General features: G+C 56.4%; 1 protein-coding gene across 3 annotated transcripts in view; it reads left to right on the plus strand.

Moving 5' to 3' along the window:
• Positions 1–10,516: 10,516 nt before the first annotated feature.
• BLACAT1 (BLACAT1 overlapping LEMD1 locus) overlaps positions 10,517–23,788 on the plus strand; it is a 35,883-nt gene continuing 22,611 nt past the window's right edge. Inside the window, exon 1 of one of the 3 annotated variants that reach the window (XM_087762350.1) lies at positions 10,517–10,633. The gene's annotated coding sequence lies outside the window, so the exon portion shown is untranslated. Of the gene's footprint in view, positions 10,634–10,852; positions 11,022–20,465; positions 20,964–23,788 lie in introns of those variants that run through there. The other 2 variants (XM_087762352.1, XM_087762351.1) reach the window with 2 other exon arrangements.

Genomic DNA, 23,788 nt, shown 5'->3' on the forward strand with positions numbered 1-23,788 from the left:
AGCAGTGCATGGACTGACATGGAGCTAGAGCCCAGGCAGTGCCTCTCTTGTAAAACTGCGCCCTGCCCCAGGCGTGCTCCCTGCGTGGCTCCTGGCCAGACCCAGTAAATCCTCCCGTTTCTCCTGACATGGTGAGGCCCCGGTGGGGACACTGCATCCAGCCCCGGCGCCAGCTCCAGGAGAGTGCCCAGGGCAGCTCGGGGGGGACAGCCAGAGGGCCAGCAGACCTGCCTGCAGCAGAGACCGAGGCAGTTCAGGCTGTTAAGCCTGAAGGGCAAAAAGCTGGGCAGAGGTGGTAGCAGTCTCCAAATGCAGAACAGTGGAAGGAAGCAGCCTGTCCTTTGTCACCACGGTGCGAAGCATCCTTTGCAGACAGCTGTAAGAACACCTAAGTTTTGCTGTAAGCTGCTGGCCCCCGTTTAACACCCCTCCCCAGATGGGGGGCAGCCCTGCCCGCCTGTCCCACTGCCGGCGCCCCGTGCGGCGCCCTGCAGAGAGCCCGGAGCTCACCTAGGCGGTCTCCAGGCTGGGGGGGCTGGAGTCAACGCCTGAGCGGGAGTCGTTTGGATGTGCCTCGCAGTGAGCCGAATGGAGCGAAGATGTCAAAATGCACCAAGCCATCACTGTCTCCCTGGAGAGAGGTCTGGAGCGCCAATCTGCAACCCAGCGCTCTCACATAAGAGTCCTGGCAATCCCAGTAAATATAGGACATATATTAAATCTGACAGCCTAGACTGGAGTGGTAGAGAAACGGCAGCGACATGAATGTGTCTGACTTCTCAAGGAAACGCAGGTCAGCTCCAGGGGGGTTTCACCTCTTTTCTTCCTGCAGCTCCTCCGGCCTCGTGCCCCTGCCGCGCAGAGCGGTGTCGGAGCTGCAGATCCCTCCAGATCCCCAGCAGCTCACAGGCACGTTTTCTCCACTACTAAACTCACATGGGCATGCATGTGTGCTGCTCCAAGGCAAGCGGCTGTGTGTAGGTCTGCAGGGAATATTTCACAGTCACTGCATCCAGGCAGCAGTTCCCTTCCCTGCTGCCCTGACATTCAATAGTAACGCAGGCACCGAGTCATGGAAAGAAAATGTGTTCAATGCCTCCCCTGCCCGTGGACAGTTCTCCCTTGTGCACACGCAGGCATGTGGAAATCATTGCCCGGAGACCAGCGCTGCATTTCAGCAACAAGCGGAGTGCTTTAGTTTAAAGGCTGGCTGCTCAGTCAAGGAAAACTGGCAAATGGGCCCCGTGCTTAACTGCCCAGCTCGGCACGTCAGGATCTGCTCATACCGAGTGCTGGAGAGGCCAGAGGCACCCGCGGCTGTCACTGGGAGGGTGGCTGCCACTGCCTCGCAGGGCTCGGCGTGGGCCTGTGGCTGTGCACGGTGCTAACGAGGGGTGCAATGGCTGTAGGTCACCCCCGTTTAACAGCACCCCCCACCAGTTACATCTCTGTTGGGCATCTGCAACTCTACTGACTCTGAACGTGTAAATGGGCAAGACAAAAGGAATATTGTTATTCCCATTTTACAGGCAGGTGAACTGAGAAGCAGGAGAAATGGAGACAAGGTCAGATCCCCTTGTTAACGCAGACTCGTGCTTATTCCCAGAGCTGAGGGAGTTCCTCAAGATCCCACTGCAGATCTCTAACAACACTGATAACCGAGCCCAGACAAACTGCAATCTGCTCTTGTCCCACACAAGGACTGACTCCCTGTGAACACCAATCACCCGGAAACCAAACTCAGTGTAAATCACTGCAGAAGTCAGCGTGCTGCATGCCAAATAAAGTCACCATCCACAAAGTACAGCTGGCCAAAGCACGGCTGACTGTGGCAACCATCAGGCCAATTGCAAACCAGTGAATCCAGCAGCATCTCCTCCTAATTTTGCCCACGGAGCATCACCATAACAACAGATCCACCAATCCACACCAGAGATTCATGCACTTAGCAACCAGAAGCTGCCAAATTATTAAAAAAAAGTAAAAATTATGCACAAAGTATTTCCTCCGCGATCCTACTGTAAGTGTGCAAAACTCCAGTAGCACGATGGGCAAAGCCAGAAAAATGCAGAGAGTACAATGGGCACCAAAACTTCTCCCCCAGCAAGTAGCTCTGGAACAGAAGCATCCATTGCCGTGCCAGCGGTATCTCTGGAAGGTGAGTTTGGCCTTTGGTTTTGGCATTTCACTTAGGGCTGCCTGCACCCTCCTCCTGGTCCACAGCAGAGGAAGGCAGCCTCAATGCAAAGGTCAGGCTGGCACGCAGAACCAGGGCTCACGCTCCCCAGCAACGCTGATCTTCACCCAGCCACGGGACCTGGAGAAACCGAGCAAGGCTGCTCTGCTTGAAGGCTTCCAGGGGGGTTTAGCAGTTGTTTCACAGGGGTTAAAGCACCTCATCTCTGCAGAGAGGAGCCCAGGCGCCAGTGCTGCCATTCAAAAGTAACCAAACGCCGTCCCCAAAGGAGTTTGCTCCTGTGAGCGGACCTTGTCCCTCATCGCCCTGTGTGAAGCAAGTGCGGGGAGGAGATAAGTTGTTTTTCAAAGAGCAATCCATCTCTCTCCCACTGACTCACTGACAGGCTTCCCCTTTCCAAGGCAGTTCACGGGGTGAGCTGTAGGCTGAACAGTCAGTCCTCTCCACTGGAAAGAGGTGAGTAAGTGCACCGAGGGCTTCAGTCTCTGCTTCCTCGTGGGAGCAAGGAGCACCGGGGTTAAAGTACTGTAGGGGAACGTGCCTGGGCAAACCTAACAGACCACATGCTTCTCTTCATCAGCACGCACCAGAAACACCAGCAAAGTGTCTGGGGCTTTCCTGCCGACAGAAAGCGGGAGTCCCTACTTGGACCAAGACGAAGAAATACCCAGTAATTAAGAACAGAGCATCAGATGGGGTTTTCCAGCCCAAACCAGTAAGACCCCTATTACCAGGATGCAATCCTTTGGCCTAAGCAGTGCAGGAGGTCTGGCCTTTGGCCACAGGGAGGGAGGGAGGGAGGGATGGATGGATGGATGGATGGATGGATGGATAGAAAGGGAGGAGCCACAGCAGCGGGCTGGCACTATTCAGCAAGAACAGCTTGGGTGGCACCAGAAAGGGACTCCCTCACTGCTGACTATGACAGCCTCAGGATGCTAAGCCAGGATTTGCTGCCTGCCTCACAGTCTGTTAGCTATTTTCAGCCCAAATGAGGAATCCAGCCCAGCTTTGGCTTCCCATCAATGCAGGCGGAAATTTCAGCGGGTGTTAGAGGGATGATAAATGCGAGAACATTTCCAAAAGAGAGAGACAAGAAGGAGCTTGAACTGCAGTGCTGGACGCATGCAAGGTGGGGCACAGAGCAAAGCATCCCTGAGAGGGCAGGAGGGGTAGGGATATGCCCAAGAAAGATGCTTGGCTTAGCTGGGAGCGGAGTGGGCGCAGTCCCACCTTCACGCACATGCCAGCACTTGTGCCAGCCGGGCTCGCGGCGTCTGGGAGCCTCCCCAGCCCACACGGGTCTATCGAGGCCGCTGGAGCTGATGTTCACCCCACACCGCCTGCTAACCAGTCTGACATCCCCCACCTCTGCTGTTATAATTAGGGAACTGGAGCAGATGGCAGCAGAAATAGCTGAAAAGAGGAAAATCTCATACACAGCTGCCACTTGCTGTGAGCCAGTCCTTCCCTCTTAGACAAGTCAGGAGGATGACAGCTCCTGTGATCAGAGGGGGAGCTGCTGGGGCAGGGTGCTGCAGCGACAACATCCCCCACAGACTCCCAGCTGGGTGCTGGGGGCTGCTGGGAGGGCGAGCACAGGGTGTGAACCACAGCGTGGCCAGTGACAAGGCACCGGTGGCACCGCAGCAGCCCCAGGCTCCTCTTGCTGCCCCTGAGGGGCTGTGTGGGCTCCTGCAGGTCCACGCACCTCTGTCACCTCCTGTCTTCATCCCAGCAGGCTTTATGGAAACCTGCACTTGAATACAACACGGCTCCAGTCTTCTGACTCCACAATAAACATTTGCACGCTGCTCTGTGCTGCTTCTCCCCTGGGCGAAAAAAAAAACCCTGGCTGGCACAGGCAGGGCAGACAAGGACCTTGCCCCCTCCTTCCCAGCTAGCAAACATATGTGCGTGAGCAGCAAAGGTTATGATGGGCAGAGCGAAATTCCTGGAGGTGAGACTCAGTGGCAAAGCCTTGCAGGACAGCCTGCACCCCAGGGAAAACCCTGGGCATCCCAGGGGTAGCACACAGCACTGTGGGGGACGGCAGGGGTCCTGCTCCAGGCTGTGCAGGGAGGGGAGATGGGCGGCCTTTAGGGTGCTTTAACTGGTGCTGGGGCATCTGCCCAGGAGGAAACCACCAGCGGGCTGGTGGTACGCAGCCCCCTGCAAGGCAGTCTCTGGGGAGAATCTATAGCACAAGCCTCTTCCTAGCTGAATGCACCTATTAGTTCATTAGCGCTGTAATTCCCCAGCCAGTAAGTGCTCTAATGGCGTGTTGAGTCTCCTCTTCTGCTCACATGCTGCACACCTGCTATAAACACAGCCCAAAATCATCTTCCCTGACAGGCTGCAGAGCAGAGAATCTTTCTCAATGACTTCTGGCTGGAAGAGGCTCAAGATTCATTCTGACAGATGCTGAGTGCTCTGTGGGCCACAGCCCAGCATGCTCCATGGGTCTCAGCCTGATCCTGCCCTCAGTTGGTCTAGTTTTCTGAGCGCTGAGCCTCCAGCATAGTGAAATCCCTGGAGCCAGGGCTCCTCACCTCAGCAGCCCATCCACAGCATCACCAAAGGGCTGCCAGGACTGTTGATGTTCTGCTTGTAGCTGTGGGGCAGCACTGTCTTCGCAGTCATTTCTAGCTCTGGGGTAAAGCACGAGCCGGTTCCGTTGCGCACCATCCCTGCCTATCAGATAACTTGACCAGGAACCTTTCTAAATCCTGAAGCTCAGAAAAAGGGCTCTGGAGGCTCATCCAGCCATGGTGCTTCGTACAGTCTAGATGCTCTGAACCAGAGCAGGATGCCCTAGGACTGGAGGCTGCACTTGGTCATTTAAAGCCCTGCAATACAGGCAAAGAGACCACCACCCAAGAGGCCTCACAGCAGGACTTCGGAGGACCCCACATCGCCTCTCATGCAAGCTCTGCCGGATGGAGCGGGCTGGAGGTGGTGGGTGGGATGGTACACGCATGGCCCCTGCCAGTGCAACCCTTGGGAGGTTTCAGAAATCAGAGCAACCCTGGTGCTGCGCTTTGCCCTCCCTCCCCTGGGCCTTGGAGAGATCCAGCACTGACCCACCATCTGCCAGCACAGGCATTCCTGTAGGCCAGCCACCGATGCCACTACTTTTGACTATGTACGGCACTTCCAAGAAAGAAAAAAAAAAAGTGAAATACGGGTTTAAGGCAGGACTGTTCTGGATAAATCTGCTCTCTTGTTGTCTCACAGATTAAACCAGTTAGCACCACAGAAGAGGTCTGCATTTGCAGATGCTGAGGCTGATTCTCCTTGTGCTCTTGCTGATTCAAGTCAGGAATAAATAAAGTCCGTAAAATTACTTTGATGTAGAAGTGAGAGGAAAATACCAGGTCTGTTACCCAGCATACAGCCTTTGCTTTCTTGGTTTAGTGCTACTCAAAAGCCCCTTGGGTATAACCAACTTATTTTTAGCTGTTTACTTATTAAACAAACACAAGGGAAGGCTAAATGTCAAGGCATTTTTGCATACCAAGTGGGACTCTGCACATTTATTCTCTCACATACAGGGATGCTGGACCAAACTCCTTCTCTGCTCGGGAGCTGGGGGGCAGCAGGGCCAGCCAAGGAGTGTGGGTCCTGCCTAGAGGCTGGTGCTGCTTGTAATCCCCCCCAAACATCTGGAAGCCAAGCATCTCCTGACTGCGGGAGCATCTGTCAAAGGAGTGTAGTACTCATCTAGCTGGCTGTATATGTGATCTCCTCCCTGGTTTTTACCATATTTAACCCCTCCACACCCGCAGCTAACAAGGAAATGTCCAACTCCAGAGTCGCAAGTGGAGAAGAGGTGAAGGGACTTGCCCAAGGTCAATGGGATTGTGTGGCGGAGCACAGCACGGAACAGGAGCCTTCCACAACAGAGGCAAACCTCAGTGCTGTTTCACTGCTGCTAAGTCCTTTATCCTCTCCGTGCCTCACTCATAATATATTTCAGGGAAATGTGTGCTTTCAGCACGTACACTGAGGTTTTGCAGGAGAGTGGAGTGTAGTTGCATGGGCTGACGGTCATAAGAAATGACATTTACAGGGGCTCTGTCCAGCTTTGTGCTGGACCCTGGCTGGCAGCAGCAGAGCTCTCCCGGCTGGGGAAGCACCAGCCGGCATCCCCCATGTGCTGAGACAACCTCCCGGCGTGCCGGTGCCTGGTGTTCAGCGGCGTGCCAGCGATTCCTGCCCGGCCGGGAGGGCTGAGTGGGCCGGAGCGGCTGTCTGCTCACCGGGCTAGATAAGGCACAGCTGATCAGCCGTGACTCAGCACCCCGAGCCCATGTCAAGCATGATGAACAAGCCTGACACCGTGCCAAGTGGCAAGCCCTGCTCCTGACTGTGATACCCGGCCACTGCCGAGCCCAGATGAAAGCAGTGGTCCTCCCAAGCAGGCAGGGGCAGGTCCTGTCCGTGCTGCCTCCCTGGGGCTGAGAAGCAGAGAGAAAGCGAGGCTTGCAACCTGGGGGATGCTGGTTTGATCCTGGACTTGCTGGCTCGGAGCAGCAGGACAGGGTGCGTGGGGAGGCAGATAGACAGGCACCTGGATATCTACGTTGGCCCTCCCGTGAAAGGGAGTAGGGAGTGGGCTGCACAGAGCTGCCCCAAATTCAGGTGCCCAGGAGTTGTGTTTAGAGGAGGGAAAAGAGGCGGCTGGTCACCTCTCCAGGCTGTCTGGGCTCAGCATCTGGGGCCCAGGAGTTACACAGAAATGACTGCCGGGCAGGCCATCTGCACGGAGCAAGCATGGGGGGTCCAGAGCGTGGTGCATGGCCCTGCGCAGGGGGGGGCATTTCTCCTTCCGAGGTGCAGAATACAAGACATTTTTCCCTGGGTAGTGGGCAGCTAACATCGGGGATAGTTGCAGGAGCCTTTGCCTGGAGAAGGGGCTTTTCCCCTTGTGACCCGTGCCCCTGCTTGACCCCTTCTCAGCTCTTCTCTCCAGGACACAGCCACCCCTCAGCTCCTGGGCTCCCCTCTCCCCCCTGCTCAAGTCAGAGGCAGGTTGCCCCCAGGCTCCGAGGGCACCGCAGGAGTTTTTGGAAAATGCCTCCACCTCGTGGCCCTCTGGAGCAGCGACTGGCCGGGAAGCGCCAGCCCGCACCCACGGCGCCCCGCCGCGACAGGCAGGAACGAGCCCACGCCACCCTTTCTGCTCGCTCTCTTGCCATCACCCAGGCTGAACTGGGGTGCCCAGTACCCCTGCTCCGCCCTGGCACTGATGCGCAGACCACGCCGTCAGCGATGCACACGCCAGCAGCGGAGCAGGCAGCGGAGCCCAGGCTTCCCAGCGCGCAGGGACCAGCCCTGGCGTATCCCATAGGATAAGCACGGACTTCTCCAGGGTTGCCCTGCTGCTGCAGGGCTGAGGAGGAGTTAAAGCAGCCCACGGTCGCTAAAACACCGTTCTCCCAGCCCACGCGTGCACACGCGCAGCCACACAAGTGCTTGCAAAAGCACCTGAGGCACCGGAGCTGCCGAACCCGTTCTGCCGGGGGACAGCATCGCCACTCCTGGTTCCCCTCCAAAATCTGCCTGAGCAGGCAGGTGGGGTGGGGAAGGAGTGGAAAAGCCTCGAGCGCACGGTGGTAAGCGCCAGGCACCTTGCGACATTTAGGGCTTCCCCACGCAATCTTCCCTGGCCAGTGGGAAACACGGCAGGGAGAGGGGATCGCACCCCCGTGTGGGTCCCCATCCCACTTCTGCCACCAACACCGTCTGAACCGCTGGGCAAGTCACTTCTGCGCCACTGTGGGAGCTACCTGGGCTCTAATGCTCCAGGAAAAAACCATCAGCTTGCACACAGATTTCCCCCTAGGACACAGAGGTTTGGGCTGGTTATTGCACAGGATCAGGGTGACACATCTGCGGTTTTCTTCTGGGTCACAACTGTTACACTTCACGTTAAATGTTTTTAAGACAAACAATCCCTCTCTTGCAATTCTCAGGTGACATCTCATTTCTGCCATAAACTGCCTCTCGTCCCGGTGCCCGCTAGTGGGTGAATTTTGGAAAAAACACTTAAAAACCTGGCAGCGCTTTCCCCACGTGCTGCTCCAGGAGCCAGGTGGGCCTTTGTAGGAGCACTGTGGTTTAGGGCAGCTGCATCTCCCTGAAATATCCCCAAGGATGGACAACTATCCCTCGTTTCTGCCCTCTGTGGAGCTCAGCAAGTGCTACAGAAATCCAACTCAATGTGTGTATTTCAGAGGATATAACCACTCTTTTACAAATAGTTTCCTCAGCATTAACTACAGCTGAGCTGCACCTCTCCCGTAGCTTGCAAGGCTGTAAAACTCCTGCAGCTAGGGCTGCATTGCTCGGCTGTGCCGGTCCAGCAGCAAACACAGTCTGACCACGTTACCGATCGCGTGACTGTCGGATTTCTCGCACTACACTGCAGTGTTGCAGGAACTCACCATACTGTTCATCCAAGTGCTGTGCTAATGTGATCTGCCCCTCACGAGCAGCATCAGAAATGGCTGGTTGTCAGCAGCTTTCCCTGCTCGTGGAGGTTTGCCTCTGGCCAGGGCACCAAGGTCTTTAACTCCAGGAACAGCGTCCCAGGTCCAGAGGTGCTGCCAAAGTCTTCGTCCTGTGCATCAAACAAATATCAAAGTCCTTAGTTCCCACACAGCTAGCGGGATGCTCCTGCAGCTTCGGGGTCTACTGAAGAACAAAACAAACAGAAGGATTTCCCCGATGGCATCTGCTGTCCTAATGATCCCTTCTTTGCCTGGACAAAGGTGAGTGATTCAGTGTTTGCTAGGCATGAGCGAGACTCAGCTTTGTTTTGTCACAGCAGCAGCAGAAAGTGATTACATTTTTAGTAGTTTTTGCTTTTGTTAAGAAACAAAGTCCATGAAGATGGCAAATCCATTTGCCATGCTCCTTATGTGCAAAACGCAACGCTGTTTTTCCTTCTAACGCCAGCGAGAGGACCAGAGTGCCACGGCGATGCTGCAGCGAGACGGCAGAGCTGGATTAGAGGTGAGAAGCGTGCGCGTCCTCACCGAGGCAGCAGCCGCTTCTCCACAATCCTTCATCGACCACAAGCCACCAGGCGAGGGGCTCCCTGCTCTCCGGGCTGCCTCTGCACCCGGGACCACACGCAGAAGCTGTAGGGCCTTGCTGACAGGAGATGGAGTTAGAGCAGCGACGTTCCTGCTGTCGCAGCCAACACCGCACACGTTAGAAACCTTTCAGTGGCAGAGACAACCAGGCTGCTCGTTGCCCATTTGTGCTCAAACCCACCATCCCCGACCCAGCCTCAGTTTGAACAGCTATTCCCCTGAGGAATCAGTAATTAATGCAGAAGAGTGAACAAACCTGTGGCCAATCTGCAAGCACAATACATGTTGTTGCAAATGGTGTCTCTTACCCAAGAAACACGGAGCAGCTCCTTGTAATCATGCAGGCATTTGTCAAAGGGGTGGACTAATTTCTCATGTTATTAAGGACCTCAAATTTTGCAAGAAAAGTGGCTGGGAGGAAGCTTTCCCAGCAGGACCTGAGTGAGACTCAGTGACTCCACCTGTGTTTGCAGAGAGCCTGAGAGAGCAGCCCTGCAGAAAAGCTGGATTCTCGCATTGCCGCTGATTTAAATGTTCAGCTATTTCACTTGGCAAGATCGATCCTGCACGGGGCTGACATGTAACAGGTAGACAGGGTTGGAAAAAGGGTTATAGCTGGGCCGCTCTTCCCAGCAGCAGATCTCACCTGCCATAACATGGGAAGAGGCAGGTTTGAAGGCAGGACGCCGGTCTCGCTGCCCTGGCTGGGGCTCAGATGAAGAGCTCCCTGTTAATGAGAAGGAAGTAGGGAGCGGTGGAATTGGGAAGCGCTTTGTTCTGCCCATACGGACAGTTGGCACGTAAGGATCTACCGGGGGTTAATCAAAGGCCTGCTAAAGCGCGATGAGAAACCTGCCAGTCACCATACGAGCCGCCGTTCCGAGGAAATTAAAAATCACGCACCATATGCCGCGCGGCACGGGGAGGGAGCGGGGCGTCTCGAGCAGCGTTTGCATCTGCCCGAGCGGCCCCGTGAGGGGGCAGGCGCGGCTGCCGCGGGGGGTTCATAACCTGGCAATAACTCGCCGCCTTCCCCCGCCTTCCCGGCACCGAGCGGGAAGGACAGTGATGGGGAAATAAGGGGAACGGAGGGGAAGGATGACACATGTTCAGCCCAGCCCAGTGGCAGAGCAGCCGGGGAGGCAGAGCCAATAGCTGCTTTTCATGCTCAGTGAGTCCGTCCACCTCCACCCCGCCTCGAGTCCTTAAGTTGCAGCTTTTAACTACCTCGGTGTTCAAAGAAAATATGATGCTCAGCGTGAACAGAAGGAAGAGCCTGCTGACAGGTAGACAGCATGGACACTGATCCCGGCAGGGCCGGCTGCTGAGAGAGGTACGTGCCTTCCAAGGCAGGGATCCGAAAACAATCACATTTGGGATGCAAACTCAGAGCAGACTTTAATTTTCCAGCAGGGGGAATATGGAAATCTGTCTGCCTCGAAATGATTCATCCCCCCTTCCCACCACCGCCACCTCCCCTCCCCCTGCGTCCTCTCCCCATCCCTCCCAGCACAAAACACTTCACTGCAGTCTCTCCATCTGGGTGCCTTAATGTTGGGTGCCTTAGTGTTCCCGCGTGTGCCGAAGTCGGGAGTGGAGGCTAAGCGAGACCTGGGGAGAGCCGCAGGAGAGAGCGGGTGGTTCCCGCGGGGTTGATGGGCTCTGGACCCGGGGCACTAGCAGGTTGGCTCGTGCCAGGCGCTGAGCAGGGATCCTGGCTGGTAAGAACCGTCCTTGGGGAGCCGGGCACTGCCCTGCTCAGCACGCGGGTGCTCGGGATGCAACCGGGGCTCACCCAAACGGGTGCCTTTCCCCCAACGAGTGTCAGGCGCCTGGTGCTCCCAGGGGAGGGAGGGAAGGGGAGTGGGGGAAGGCAGCAAAGCAGGGACATCGGCAGAGTTAGGCTCCCCCCTCCCGGGGCTTTACACTCAAGGAGGACCCTGAGCCAGCACTGCGCTCATCTCACCCAAGGCCCCTGCCCCGAGCAGGCACTGGTTTGGGGAGAGGGGAGGAAGAGAGGCCTGAGTGAAGGGTGCCTCTTCCATGCACTATTGCTGGTCGTGCAAGCCAGGGCTGCTGTTTGCTGCGTCGGGGGAAGACCCCCTCCGTTGGGCTGGGAGGGCGTCCGACCTGCTGCTTGCCTATTGCACCTGCAAGGCCCCGACAAACGTCTGGGTGGCACCTCTCTGGGGAGGCAGGGGGAGGTGGTGGTGACACCGGCGTGGCAAAATCCCTTGTCTGGCAGTAGAAGAAAGTGACTTCTCTCCCATTGCTCTGTGGGAGGTGTTCAGGGCTTGCTGCCCCCAGGATTTCTGTGTAATTCAGTCTCACGCTTATAAACACGGAGCTGTTTTCTCAGGCACGTCAAGGAGAATTCAAAAGTGGGGAGTTGTGGGGATCCCCCAGCTGGGGCTAGCAGGATCTGCCTGCCTCCTGGGTAGCTTGAAAGAACTTTTGTGGTCTTGAGAAGAAGAGAGCAGCTGGCGCATATGTTCGCTGAACTCAGCTTTGGTCTGCCCCATCCCGGGGACGAGCATGGGCAGGGTGCTGAGACCAAGGCTGCTCTCAGCCAGTGGCCCTGTTTTCCTTTTCCACCCTCCCTGGTGCCGGAGCTGGTTCCTGTGGCTGTGCCGGTATAAATATTGTCTCACGAACCCTTTCTGGAGATGATGCCGTCAGGTGGCGCTTGGGAATAGGCAGCATCGCTGCGGGAGTCCGGAGAGCAAACACTTGTTGCTGCGCGCTGCACATTGCACGGGGCAACGTGGCACCCAGAGCGGCTGGCCACCCGAGCCGCTGGCCACCCAGTCCCATGCCTCTGGCCCCGCCGACTGCTGGGAGGCGACGCAGAAAGGGAGCAAAGACTTTCTGCAGGCGCTGGGAGGGACGTGCAGAGCAGTCGTGGCTGCGGAGATGGGGGGATAAGCATGAAAAGCTTTTTCTCTCAGATCTGGCACTGAAAAGCGTGATTTTAATTATAGACTATTTCTTCAGATTTAGCCTTGTCCGGCATGTGACTGCAGCCCTGTAACCTCCTTGGCAGGCTTTGCTGGTGCGAGTGGCTCTGTGCACGCAGTGTGACACGGGTCTCTGAAGGAGGCTGCCCAAGATAAAAGTTTCCGTGCAGGCTAGAGAGCTTTTGTACACTCGGGGACAGGTTTATGGTCAGCTGGATGCATGGGGTGCAGAGCAGAACTTGTCTTGATAAACTGCTGCTGGAGTGGGGCTGCCCCAACCCGATAACGCCCAGGACAAAACCTGCAGCTGGGCCAGCCTGAACCATCCCGAAGGCCAGAGCAGAACTGGGCTTGGGCAGCCACCCGTCCCAGGGCACGCAGTGAAGTTCACCAGGAGGGTCCGCACATAGCAAGGTCCCGTGCAAAGCTCCCCAGCCCAGGAACGGCTGTGGGAGCACGCAGCGAGGCACGGTGCTGCCCGGGTTTACCTGCTCCTTCCCACGTGCCACCTCCCCACACCACGGGAGAGAATCGGCCCCGGTACTTGGGGACAGCATCAGGCAGAGGCAGCTGGGTGGCACCCAGGACGGGAGCAGCTGGCCACCTTCCAGTCGGGTTATCTCTGTAGGGGGCTGCTCTCTGCTTCCAGGGTCAGAGAGAGTTTGCCATCCCCCAGGGCAGACACAGCCCAGAGCACAGCCCAGCCCTCCTAACCTCAAGGATAACCCTCCCACTGGCTTCAAAGACCAGGCATGCTTGAGAGGACAAAGAGAGGCATTGTAACTGATAATGCTTAGGGACAGTATTAGGTACATAAGTTGTTTTCGGAGATCCCAAATGCAACAGCATTTTTGCAGCCTAGCCGAAGTGTACAGAGAACAGACAGAAGCTGAGGAAGAAAAGAGCTGCTCAAACTCAAGTAAGAGCATCCACATCAGGGTTTGCATCCAGTTTCACTAAACTAGATCCAATGCAACTTCCACTTGCAGCCAAAAAATCACAGGCACGATCCCAGCTCAGAGGTTAGAGAAGACAGTGGGGACTGGGCACAAGAGGCTTCTTGCCTGCCACAACCGAGCCATGCAGCAGCTGAACCAGCACCTTTTGGGGCCCTTGGTGTGGTGGAAACCACGGGGCAAAGCTGCCTTGCTCAGGCAGGGCCAGCTCTCGCTCATCCCATGGGCGCGAGCAGGCTGGCGGCATCGCCCGGGCTCTCTGCGGAGTGCGATGTTACCAGCAGCAGCCCCGGTTCCAGCGCAAGGGAGCACGTCCCCTGTTAATCAGCATTTAATTAAAGGACATGCTGACATTTGGAAATCAGAAACAACTCTCCTGTGTGGGCTGCCTCTCTCTGCTGCTCGCCTCTTCTCTGAATCACTCCCTGACATTTTGCCAGATTAGGATGTGACTCTCTCTCTCTCTCTCTCTCTCTCTCTCCCTCCTTCCTTATAAAAATAAATTGAAAAGGAGATGCAAAGCCACCGCTGCTCCTGAGGAAGAGGACGTAGGTGACGGGGTTTCACTGGGGAAAAACTCCCGTTATTACTGATGCTGCATTGGTGTCCTACAAAGACCCTGACTGCGGGGCAGGTTTTTGTGTGGTAGGTGCTGCGGGGATGCTGAGGCAGGGGGTACTGACCGTGCTGGTGTGGGGCAACTGGTCCTCCCTCTCCAAAAGCACAGAGAGTCCTGCGGGCATCTCGGGTCCCCACACCAGCCCCAGGCGATGCGCCTGAAGGAGCCAAAAGCAGATGGTGTGAATGCTTTGCAGGGGAACAGGGAGTCCCTGGCCGGCCCAGTGGGAGCAGGTTGGACCCATGGGTGAGGCAGGATGGAAAGCCAGGGCCAGGGAGGCATTCGGCATCTCGGCCTCGGAGCGGTCTTGCTGACACCGTTGCTCCTCAAAGCGGGAATGACTGAACCCAGGCTGAGGGCAGGACCGCTGTGCCCTGGCATGTCTGCGCGGGGAAAGGCAGGGCACCCCTGCAGCCAGGTGTGGGGGACCCCTCTCCCCACATATGGACCCACCTGCCCCCAGCGGGACCCCCTTCCCCTCACGTTCCCACCCACCTGCTCCTCATGGCCGGACCCACTTTTCCCTCGTGTGTAGACTCACCTGCTGCCCCCCGCAGACCCCATCCTGCGTGCAGCCCCCCTGTGCCTCCCCATGTACCCCCCGCGGACCGGGGTCCCTTCCCCGCCCCGGCTCCGGGGGTGGGGGGCGACCCCTCGCCCCTCCCTCGCCCCTTGCGTTACAGGAGCCATAGCACAGCAGCATCCCGCCTGCGCCGAGGTGCCCCCCGCCTCCCGCACCTTCTGCTGCTCTTGAAACGGGGCCAGCCATTCTGTTTATCTGTTAGCCCATGCCAGAGCTGGTAAAATGCAAACAGCAGTGAGGGATGGGGGAGGAGGAGGGGTAGTGGGGGGGAACCCTCACCGTTCGCTTCCCCTTGGCTGCTCATTTCAACCTTCTTTCAAGCAGAAATTACTCACATTAATCAAGAGTGAGAATGTGTTTGCAGCCCTGCAGATTTGGCAGCGCAGAATCAAATTCCATCAGTAGCAGCAGGAGGACGGGAGCCTGTATCTCTGCTGTGCACAGCCTAATAGAGCCATTGCCAGAGGAAATTGGATCTGAGAGCTCCCCTAAATTAATCTACCCTTTAAAAAAATGCCAGGAGATCTACATGACAAATGAGCGTTTGCAACGGAAACTGATGCAAACATCCAGCACATCAGATCAGGATGGATCTGCCCCTTGGCCAACATCTGCATGGGAAGAGGCACACGAGCAACCCCAACGAGCGTGGGTTCCCTGCAGCCAGGGCACGTGCCGGGCGGAGGAGCCCTGACAGGCAATTCGGGCCACGAGAGCTGCTGGGACAGGGGAGAGGTGCGAAGCAATGGTTGCCACTTGGCTGCTGCAATAAGCCCCTCTCCTCCTTCCAGCAGGCAGGAGAGGTGCCAGAGGCTCAGAGCTGCACGTGCAGCCGTGGCTGAGCCGCGGGGCAGCGAGGAGCATCTCTGGAGAAGCCCAGCGAGACAGAGCCGGGGCCTGGCAGGAGCGCGGGGCTGTGGGGCAGCAGCCGGTGCTGCCGGGCCGGCTCCTGCCGCCATCGTGCCGCGGCAGCGGGGCAGGTGGAGGCTCCCAGGGTTCTGGCTCGCGCACGCCGCGGAGCTGGGGCGCAGGTGCTGCAGCTCGCTCCGCTTTAATAGAGCTGCTGCTGCTCCAAGGTGATTGCTACTTTATTGGCTTATTTTTAGCCACGCGGCTGGGCTGAGAGTAAGATGGATGGGTCTTGTCTTGGGCGAGACTTTTGCTTGCAGTCGGAGCCTGGGTGCAGGGTGGAAGTGACCGCTTTGAAAATTGCCTTGAAAACAGCCAGGGCGAAGCTCCCCGGGGCAGAGCAGGGAGCTTGCCGGGCCCCCGCTCCTGCCCGGGAACGGTCCCTAGGGTGGGCATGGACTGGGCCATGCCGGGTATGAGGCCGGTATGAGTTGGTGTGGGCTGGCTGCTGCTGGGCAGTTACCTCCGATGAGGGACCCCCAATACAGTTTGCTTGCAGCATCCCATGGTAAAATCCAAACACCCATGCAGCAGTCAGGGTCTCGTCTGCCCTGAGAGTCTCAAACCCCAGGTCTGTCTTGTCCCCCGTGTTTCTCGGGAGCAATCAGACAGCAGGAATGCCACTGAGCCCTGGCTCTAGGTACAGCCACGCACTCCCTTGGGAAGGGCATCCTCCGGCGATCCCTGAGGTCGATCGGGTTAACCCCTCTGCACCGCACACTGCCTCACTCTCCGTCGGCTCTGCTCACGCAGGTGTGTCCCCTGCGCCCCTCCGTCATTTTTCAATCATGGACAATTGAAAGCCTTAGCATCTTTGCTCTGCTCTCAGTAGCACCTGATGATTGAATCTTGACCTTTATTTCGTAGGTTTATTAATTCCCTGCCCCTGTACGTGTGGACTGAGCAGGGCCAGGCGGCGATGAGAGAAGGAGCATTTCCAGTGCTGCCTCGGCACTGCTGGGAGTTTGCACCGGAGAAAAGCAATGCCCAGCTGGGCTGGGTGCGAGGGCTGGGTGCGAGGGTTGGGTGCGTTGGGCACGAGGGCAGGTTCTGGGTACTGAGCACTTTGGCCAGGCTGGTCCAAACTGCGTTGAGGAGCCGAGCAATGTTCATAGCAGAACTCCTCACTTCTCTCTGCTCTAGAGGGATGTCACTGCAGAGGGAAGCGCCTTTCTCCGTGCACGGGCTCTATTACACTGCGTGTGAGTTACGTTTGCAATCTAAGTGGGGTTGTGTGATTGCACTGGGCAAATAAGGCTTTCTGTAGTGATTTTTGCTCCCTGAATAGATGCCCTTCTGTGGGGTTTTGTTGCAGGAGGTTTGCTCAGTTGTCTACAGAGAATAAGCAGCCAGGTGTCAGGATATTGTGGCAAGGGGAAAACAAAATACCTGGGTAGCCAGATGAGAAGGAGTGTGAACTCGTTTAAAAAATCATCAAGCCTGTGTAGAGAGTGTGTGGCAATAACTGGGTGTCTCTGCGCCCCGCAGTGCCGTGGGGAGCCGTGCTGCCCAGGGAGCAGTGCCCGGGTGTGCCAGCACACGCGTGCGGCACACAGCCCGGCGTGCCCCAGTGCCCGCCCCGGCTGCACGGCTGCCTGCCGGCATGGCGGGAGCTGCGGCCAGCGAGGCCACAGGGAATATTGATTAGTTTTACAGTGTAACCTGACAGAGCCTATTCTGGTGATGTAATGAAGATGGATGATCCCATCCCCTCGTAGCGGTGCTTTGGGGAAGGGGAAAATTATTTGCTGCATCCTGGAGGGATGCTCTGCGGTCCTCCATGCCTTGCTCCTGTACCTCATCTAATTTCCACCTCTCTCGCTGTTTTTTTCTACTTTCCATCCTTATGGCTCTCTGCCTTCCCTTGTCCCAGCACCCCACCGTCTCAGTGGGCGCCAGGAGGTGGACGTGGTGCTCATGCTGGGAGGCAGCTGAGCCTGGTCTAGACAGGCTGGGGTGCAGACCTCACCACTGGGACGACCTGAGAGAGGACTTGTTGCAGATCTTGGCTGCCCATGGAGGAAAGCTCTCCCGCTGGGGCTCCCCGCAGCCAGAGGCGTGATCCAGACTCATGCCACAGCTCACCTCTCCCTCCTCCTCTGCTTTCATTCCTTGTCTCTTGTTCTTCACCCCCTGCTTTTGCTTCCCCCGCAAGCGCCCATCTGCACGTGCGTCTCCTCCTTGGGGCCGCTGCCGTGGATGAGGCAGCCCAGCAGCCCCCAGTGCCCGCCTGCCAGCCCAGTTTGCTGCAAACACATCCCACCTCCGACTCCGACTCGGGCGAGACCTCCGCAGAGCAGCCCAGCTGGGAAACCCCATGCGTGAGCCAAAAGCCTCATCCCAGGACCTGTTAAATGTCAATTAAGCGCAGCTCGATGAGGTTGACGAGCTCCTTTCACAGCCTGATCTGAGCATTTCGGAAACTGCAGGCAGTGCTTTTTCCTCCACTGACCAGCAGTTGTGAATCCATCTTTACGGTAACACCAGGCTTAAGCATTCGCATGCCAGAAGGCAGTTATGTACAGTCATAAAAATGATTTAAAACTCGTCAGGGTTTTAACAGGAAAAAAAAAAAGAAAGCTCATATGTTATCAGGTCTTTATTTCTCTTCTAGCTTTTACCCTTTAGGATTCATGTTTTCAGGATTTTCTCAACAAACAACAGAGTTGGAAATGCTAAAGCCTTTTTATATAAGAGCTGAGAATCCTCCAGAATCACAGGGCTGCGGGAAGGAAAAAAAATACCAACTGCTGTAATGCACGAGATACGCTCTCCAGAGCTGCCAGCACCCTCTGCAAAGTAACCATCTCCTACTACGTCTTCAGAAACCTAACGAGTCTTATTGCTGTCTTCCATCAGATCCAAACCCCATCGCTTCACAGACCTGCTCTTCAGAGGGGATCCTCTGGTCTGACCCGATGTGGGGGTGATGACCAGCGGCTCCCTCGCTTCCAGCTGAGCTCCAGCCTAGGAAAACCTCCCATCCCGGAGCGAAGGTCTCCAGGGATGCAGAGCCCCAGCGATTAATTGCAGCCTCTGTTTTAAAACTTTGAGCCTGTTAAGGCTGATTTGGGGTGGGATCTGTGGCGTTCCCATCGGGGCCCCGTGCACCATCCAGCCAAGTTCTTTGCGGTGATAAGTAAATTCTTGCAAAACCAAGGGGGAAATTGTCCTGTAGCAAACACGTGGTGCCTTTCCAGCCTCATGAGTCCCCTTGGATATTCACAGCAGAGCGATTACTCTTTTTCTTAGCTAAGGGAACTACTTTCATAAACGGTGCAACTCAGCTGCGAGTGGAGAGCTGGCCACAGCGTTAGGGAGAGGAGGAAACCACAGTGCCCCATAAGTTTGAAGAAAATACATCTAAAATTAAGGCACCCCAGATACCTGCTTGGCTGTTACTGGATGCGAACACACTACGAACACAGCGATGAACGTTTCTGCGGTCTGCAGTCCTTCCACCAGCACTTCACCAGCCCACTTTGGGGATGACTGTTGGGGAAGAGCTTTGGAGGACCAATGGGGGCAAACCCCAGGCAGTGAGGAGCACGTCCTCGCGTTTCGCAGCCACCTTTTCCTCCTGCTCCCAGCTCACAACTTCAGCCTAAAGTCTGGCAAAGTTGCGTACCACGGGCAAAGCAAACATCGCTGCTTATGGCAGGCCAGGCTGACGGTTCCCGTGAGATCAACCCCGTGAGCATCATTTCTTGGTGATAGCTCGCTCACAAAGGAAAGAAATGGAAGCAAATCTTACATGACACATTTATTTTTGTCATCTATTTATTAGCTCTGAGCAAAAGTCCTGCTGCGCTGCATTATGGGGATTATGCAAATGAGGGACATCAAGACAATTAAAAAAAAAGCCCAAGTGAGCACAATGTCAGAGCCGAGCAGATGCTGAGAGACGGCGCAGCCCTCCCCGCCCGCTCCTGGCCTGCCGCAGCCCGGTGGCATGGCTGGACCGCCTGCTCGGGCAGCCCCGTGCCCAGAGCCAACGTGTCGCCCTGTCCAGATGCTCCTGCTCCTCCTCCAGCTTGCGCAGACAACCCAGCCGAGCAGGTCATTAGGCCGTCAGTTAATGAGCTGCCCAACACATCTCCCGGAGCGCTGTCCTCCCACGGGGCTTCGTCTGCTGCCTCTTCCCTGTTCGGGGGAAGGATGCATGGAGCGGACCCTGCTGCATCCCCATCCCATCACAGGCGCTCGCTGCTCTCACCTAGACCGATGCAGCCAAAATTGATGGTTGGACTAATCCCGGGCAGAATTTGGATTTACAGGGTTGCTGAGGGAGCTACCCACGAGGCAGAGAGCAGAAATCATCCTTGCTCCCTGCAAAGGACCTCCCCATGGGAGAGCAGCCCAACGCCCCGTGTCCCGGCACGAGGGGACCGGGTGCGGGGTGAGGTAATGCCGTGCTCATGTTCGGTCAGGCGCTGCCACGGGAGGAGGATCTGGCTCGCTCCACGGGTCTGAAGCCTGGCTAAATCCCCACTGAATCACCCGTTGTTACACTGACAGCTTGGGATTTATGAGAGCTAAAGTGGATGGATAGCAATGAGCGGGGGGGGGGGGGGGGGGGGAAGTCCCAAATCTGACTTGTCTTTGCTTCTGCAAGCCCCAGAGGACTCGGGATGTGTGTTTGGGGATTTAATCGTGTCTGAAGCCCTCTATTTTGAGACAGAGGCGGAGGGAGAGCTTAAGGCAGCTGAAGTGCATGTCGATAGCTGCATCCAAGCACAGCTCCTGCCCCGGCAGCTCCTGGAAGTGGAAAAACGCCATTTCCCAAAAGCCTGTGGAAGGGCACAGGCAGGCTGGTGCTTGGAGACACAGAAAGATGCAGGCAACAGCAAGGGAAACACGCTTCCATCCTCGCTCTGCTAATTACACTCATTAGGGAAGGAATGCTGCCTCTGATTTTGAGCTATACCAGCTATTTTTAATTTCCCTGCCTGCTGAAAGCACACACCGGAGCACTCGGGTGGGTTTTTTTCTGGAAATGGGTATTTCTCCTCTCAGGTCAGAGGCTCTTTTGTGTCTGCCTGGCTGGGAGACGGGGCTGAAGACAAAGCAGAAAGGGAGAAAGCGGGAGAGAGGCGAGATGGGGAGAGCTGGCATCCCTGCCCCAGCTGGGGGGCCCGCGGGGGGCCGTGCCCCGTGGGTACCGGGCATCCACGGCGGGCTGTGCGGGGAACGGGAAGCTGTCAGCGGAGCGGAGCAGCGGGGATGCAGACGTGTGCGCGGCTCCGCGACCCAATGGGGAGAGCGCGAGAGACGGGAGATAATTTATGCACTAACCTCAGATTGGGGTTGCGGGCGGCCGTCCCCAGCCGGCGTGGGAGGGAGGCCTCTTCCCATCGCCCCTTCCACCCGCCTCCTCCCGCCCTGCAACCACACACAGCCACACAATCCCCTTACAATTAGGAAGACACCTATTCAGCACCGCTCTGGCATTGCTGGGCTTTTGTTCCTTCTCTTCTCTGCTGGCAAAGCTCTTCGTCCCCTCCGCACGGCTGTGCGCGGCGCTCGGCGGTTTGTTAAGTTGCTTTTCATAATCTCCACCAAAGAATTGCAGTCCCGCTGAAGTCCTGCGATTGAGGCGGCGGGGAGGAGAGAGGAGAAAAAAAACAGGAGGAAAAAAAGTAAGACAGCATTGTTCTCTTTCTTTCTTTGTTTGAAGTCTTGCCTGGAGGAGTTGTGTGTGAGGGAGGCAGTGAAGAGGAGCGGGCGCGCAGGCTGCACGCTCGGTCCGCGGTGGGCATTTGTAACGAGCACATGCAAACCACCCGCAGCCACCTGCAGCCCTCGGCCCCTCTGCCTGCGTTACCTGTTCAGCTCCGCCCGGGGACTTAAACTCTGCGGGCAATGCCTGCCTATCTCTTTCCCAAAGACATTCAAGCCCTTTATCTGTTTATTGTGTATGTTGAAAATGTGTTTGTGTATGTGTGTGTGAATATATATATTTACATCTGTTCACACTGTGTTGTAGCTAATGTGTGGCATTTGCTTGCAGTAGTTACATTCTTGTCGATATATATGTGATGAGCTGAAAAAAAATAAATTCTCTTTGTTTTAGGTGAGAATAACCACCAAATAGTCAAAATTCATCAATATATGAATGTTTGTGAAGATGCATATATATATATTCACGTGTGTTCACATTACTTATGTTGACACGCAATTATGTGCAACACATGTTAACGTACTTATCAGCTACATTAAGCGTAAGCTCTTTAACTGTTGAATTTCAGTATGAAGTGTGCACTCGTACGAGTGTTCCTGTGTATGAATATAAGTTCGTTTACACACAGGCTAAGTTTTCTGCCTTACTCAGGTAGCAGACAGGTGAAGTGGGGGTGTTTGTGGAGGACTGGGTATGCCTGCGTGTGTGCAAACACTTTTGCATTGTTTGTAACATATAAAATCCATGCATCACCCCCGATTGCAGGCAAAGAGAAGCTCTGCCTGGTGCAGAAGTGTATTTTCCTTTCTGATGCGTGCGAACTGAAGGGCGAAGAGCAGATTTCTTAGTGCTTGTGCCTTGCTGAATATCGCTGAATCCTGTAAGAAAACAGCACGGAGCGCCGGTGGGGTCGGAGGAGCGGGGTGTGCTGGTGGAACCGCATTTGAGCGATCCTTCCTCCGGCTGCAAACTTGCAGCTCCCACAGCAGTGCTGGTATTCGGCACAGTGGAGAGGGAGGCTCTCCGGGTTCTCGCCGATGAGGTAATCCCGAAGACAGATAAGGGAAGCGGTGCATGTATTAACCTGAACGGTGATGTCAGCGAGGGGGAAGGAAATTAATTACTTTGAGATAGGAATTGTCTTGATTTCCGTGTCATTTGATTCCTGCCGTTATTTCAGACGTGCTGGGGTACTGAAACCAAAGGGACTCTGGCGATGGGGTCCTGAGGGCTGGCGGGGTCTGGGGAGACCAAATGGTTCCCGGTGGCTTGTGCAGGGATTTGGGTAGCGGCGTGCAGAGACTGTGTGCGTGCTTGTGTGTGCGCAAGTGCCTGGGTGCACTCGCCTGTCTGGACTGCGATAGCCCATTACGGAGAACAATAATTTTTCTCTGCTGGAAGCTTCAGAGACAGCGAGGAGAGGGGAGGGCAGCAGAGCCCCCCGAGCCCCCTCCAAGGAGCAGGCTGGGGGTGCCCGAGGGACCCGGAGGGATCCGAGGGATGTCCCCTCCTGGTTTGTGCAGACGTCTGTGTGTCCCCAGGGAGCGGTGGCAGACCTTCAGCAGCGGGGCTGGGTGGGACCAGGGCTGGGATGGCTCCAGGCAGAGAGAACAGGCTCGGGTATGGGCTTGGGGCACCTTCACACTGCGCTGATGGCGCTCCATGTGGGGTTCTGCCCCCCAAGCGTGGCTGTCCCTTGGGAGGGAGCGGTGGGACCCCGGTGCCCTGTCCAGCAGGGTGAGCAATGGAGGAGAGGTCTCCAAAGTGGAAAAGAGACACTTTCTCCACCTGAATTTCTCCTCATGCTAATAGGTGTCACATTATGTCACGAGTCCCTGACGACTTGTCAGCAGAACATGACAAATCACTGGTGACAGTGAACAACAGGACCAGCAGCAGACGAAACGCAAATGTCTCACGTCTGCATCACCTTGGACCTGCCACGGAGGATGCATCCACGATGCTCCCCAAACCCCGCCACTCAAGCCGTACAAACCTGCCCCTAGGCACAGATGCCACCATTCCCTCTCCAGGGGCTAATCCATGTGCTGTCTCTTATTCCAGCCCCACATTTCCTACTCTCAGGGTGCACTGCCCTTGCACACTGCCCTTGCACGCTGCCCTTGCACACTGCCTGTTGCACTGAGCTGCCGATGCTGGCAGAGGACAGCCCATGGGCTGGGGTCAGCCCGAGCTCGGCTTTCAGGAGGTCTTCCCTCCAGAGCTGCTAGCTCAGCACGACCATGGCAGAGACCCTGCAAAGCCCAAAGCAAGAGCAACCTAGACCTCTCGGTGCCTAGACGTGGTTCACCAAACCCCGGGAGGGCGTGAATAGCTGCATGGGGCTTAACCACCCTTCTGCCTTGCACACGCACAGGCGCACAACGGCAGCTCCCATGTGGGTAGACCACCAACCCATCCCATTTCGGTCCCAGTCACCCTAGCTTTGGCTAATCCTCTCTAAACGGCAATGGGGAGCACCAGTGGGGTCATGCAGGGAGGGTCAGCCCAGCCCCATGGCTCTGCCAGCATCCCTACCACTTCTCCTTGCCCCACTGGCCTCACCCGCGCATCCAGAGGGGAATCCCCAGTGGGAAGCACACCAGTGTCCTGTATTGCAGCCGGACAGGGTTGCACAGGACAGCCTGGATGGGAATACCTCCCAGGAATCCTCCGTTGCATGCACAGGTTAAGTCAGGGGAGCTCTGGGGGCCAGTGCCGCTGCTGGGCAGGAGAAGGGAGCACAGCGTGGGGCAGTGGTGTTTGTAAAGGAGGCTGCAATTT

This window comes from Nipponia nippon, unplaced genomic scaffold, assembly GCF_047370975.1.
Source record: "Nipponia nippon isolate SJK-2023a ecotype South Korea unplaced genomic scaffold, ASM4737097v1 scaffold_25, whole genome shotgun sequence".
In the NCBI taxonomy this organism is placed as follows: Eukaryota; Metazoa; Chordata; class Aves; order Pelecaniformes; family Threskiornithidae; genus Nipponia; species Nipponia nippon.